General features: G+C 30.4%; 1 protein-coding gene across 2 annotated transcripts in view; it reads left to right on the top strand.

Annotated features, from left to right (window-relative positions):
- The first annotated feature begins 1,426 nt into the window (after window positions 1-1,426).
- LITAF (lipopolysaccharide induced TNF factor) overlaps window positions 1,427-3,529 on the top strand; it is a 45,722-nt gene continuing 43,619 nt past the window's right edge. Inside the window, exon 1 of one of the 2 annotated variants that reach the window (XM_053695228.1) lies at window positions 1,427-1,519. The gene's annotated coding sequence lies outside the window, so the exon portion shown is untranslated. The remainder of the gene's footprint in view (window positions 1,520-3,529) is intronic. The other variant, XM_053695227.1, reaches the window with a different exon arrangement.

Here is a 3,529-nt window from a genome sequence, read left to right on the forward strand (position 1 = left end):
ACTACCTGTAATACCTTGTTACTACCTGTAATACCTTGTTGCTACCTGTAATACCTTGCTTGTTGCTACCTGTAATACCTTGTTACTACCTGTAATACCTTGTTGTTACCTGTAATACCTTGTTGATACCTGTAATACCTTGTTGCTACATCTAAACTTACATTTCAAATAAAGATACCAAGAGAATGAAGAAAGTTTGATAATAGGAGTAAATTAGAAAGTTGCTTAAACTTTCATGCTCTATCTGAATCACAAAAGAAAAAATTGGGTTGTGTCCCTTTAAATTTAATGTAAAACCTACACTAAGTGCATAGTTTGTGCAATTGAGTCTTGGGACTCTGCTGTTGATTGGCTGATAGGGACAACTCACATATTAAATAAACAATGTTTTTATTCAAAGCAATAATATCTGTTTTCAAACAACAAAGCCCTGCAATACAGCTTTGAACATTATAAATATATATCGTCTGACTTACCGCTGGTATTATGATTTGAAAGTAAACGCAATTGCTTGAGCGCAAATGCGATTTACGCTAGAATGACTACCTCAACTCTAGAGCTCTGGTTAACTATTTTGTAAAACATAAAAGTATCACAAAACATGTCACAAGGGATTACATAACACTGGGTGTGTTGAGCTGTAGTTTTTCTGCCCTTTCAGAAACATTTAACTTTAAAATGATTGAATGTTCTCACCATCTGAGGATTGTTCCTCATTTAAAGTGATAGTAAAGTTTCCAATTTGCATAATCAGATCCAGAATGGAGACAATATTTTAGCTGGAGGGCTTTAATTAATCCATTCTAATGAAAATATACTATAACTTACTTTTTAATATACCAATGAAATTATAATACCCCAATGCTCTGGAAACCCACTTCAAAAGTATTTTTTTTTTGTTAGCTAATAGTTTTAACTGTTCTCCAATCGGTGCTCTAGCCATATGGCACTCACACATTTTTTTTTTTTTAATCTAGAGATCTGATTGGAGAACAGTTCAAGCCTTTAGCTCACAAGATTGGAAAACATTACCATTCTGGAAGAAAAGAGTACTTAGGCCATTATTACATTCCAATTGCACCAAGGTGACAGGACTAGCAAGCACTTGTCAACAGAGGTGTCACCAAGAGCTGAGAAAAAAACAATTGATAATCGTGCACCCTTATAAATATATAATGTACTAAATGAATAGACTCGCCAGCGTTTCTCTATTAAATTATACAGTCACCTGCTTATAACTGTATTACACAAGTGCGGGTATGAGCGGGTTTTCTGCACCCGGTACCGGCACAGTAATACAAGAGCTACAGGGCAGCAGCACTGGTGCTAAAAACAACGGCGCGACTTCTGCTGCACTTTCCTCCCTGTATTGCGCGCTCCCGTTACACGTTCGTGCACACGCCGCTCCCACTTGTGCAGCACTGTCCAGTTTCCTCTAGCGGTTACGCCTTTTCTTGCCGCGCGCTCACACGGAGTCACCAGGCGTTTTCAAGACTGGAGCCAGCGCTGTCCCCCTTAGGTAAGTGACGCGGGGGTCACCTCAGGCTGCGCGCGGGACACTTACTGTCCCCCCATGAAGTAAATAATGCTGCGTTATATGAGTACAACGTATTAACCCCTCGGCTGCCTCACAGTGACTATCTATACCTGGCTGCGAACTTAGTTAAGAATTTATATCCGCCTCAGTTGTATCGTACTTTATGCTGTGTTAATAGGTAGTGACTGACACCCATATATCTATAATATATGTGTGTATGTATAATATATATGTGTGTATGTATAATATATATGTGTGTGTATGTATAATATATGTGTGTATGTATACTATATATGTGTGTATGTATACTATATGTGTGTGTGTATAATATATATGTGTGTATGTATAATATATGTGTGTGTGTATAATATATGTGTGTATGTATAATATATATGTGTGTATGTATAATATATATGTGTGTATGTATAATATATATGTGTGTATGTATAATATATATGTGTGTATGTATAATATATGTGTGTATGTATAATATATGTGTGTATGTATAATATATATGTGTGTATGTATAATATATATGTGTGTGTATGTATAATATATGTGTGTATGTATACTATATATGTGTATGTATAATATATGTGTATGTATAATATATATGTGTGTATGTATACTATATGTGTGTATGTATACTATATGTGTGTATGTATACTATATGTGTGTATGTATAATATATATGTGTGTATGTATACTATATGTGTGTATGTATAATATATATGTGTGTATGTATAATATATATGTGTATGTATAATATATGTGTGTGTATGTATAATGTGTGTGTATGTATAATATATATGTGTGTATGTATAATATATATGTGTATGTATAATATATGTGTGTATGTATACTATATGTGTGTATGTATAATATATATGTGTGTATGTATACTATATGTGTGTATGTATAATATATGTGTGTGTATGTATAATGTGTGTGTATGTATACTATATGTGTGTATGTATAATATATGTGTGTATGTATACTATATATGTGTATGTATAATATATGTGTATGTATAATATATATGTGTGTATGTATACTATATGTGTGTATGTATAATATATATGTGTGTATGTATACTATATGTGTGTATGTATAATATATATGTGTGTATGTATAATATATATGTGTATGTATAATATATGTGTGTGTATGTATAATGTGTGTGTATGTATAATGTGTGTGTATGTATAATATATATGTGTGTATGTATAATATATATGTGTATGTATAATATATGTGTGTGTATGTATAATGTGTGTGTATGTATAATATATATGTGTGTATGTATAATATATATGTGTATGTATAATATATGTGTGTGTATGTATAATGTGTGTGTATGTATACTATATGTGTGTATGTATAATATATGTGTGTATGTATAATATATATGTGTGTATGTATAATATATATGTGTGTATGTATAATATATGTGTGTATGTATAATATATATGTGTGTATGTATACTATATGTGTGTATGTATAATATATATGTGTGTATGTATAATATATATGTGTATGTATAATATATGTGTGTGTATGTATAATGTGTGTGTATGTATACTATATGTGTGTATGTATAATATATGTGTGTATGTATAATATATGTGTGTATGTATAATATATGTGTGTATGTATAATATATGTGTGTATGTATAATATATGTGTGTATGTATAATATATATGTGTGTATGTATACTATATGTGTGTATGTATACTATATGTGTGTATGTATAATATATATGTGTGTATGTATAATATATATGTGTATGTATAATATATGTGTGTGTATGTATAATGTGTGTGTATGTATAATATATATGTGTGTATGTATAATATATATGTGTATGTATAATATATGTGTGTGTATGTATAATATATGTGTGTGTATGTATAATATATATGTGTGTATGTATAATATATATGTGTATGTATAATATATGTGTGTGTATGTATAATATATGTGTGTGTATG

Source organism: Bombina bombina, chromosome 11 (assembly GCF_027579735.1).
Source record: "Bombina bombina isolate aBomBom1 chromosome 11, aBomBom1.pri, whole genome shotgun sequence".
Classification (NCBI taxonomy): Eukaryota; Metazoa; Chordata; class Amphibia; order Anura; family Bombinatoridae; genus Bombina; species Bombina bombina.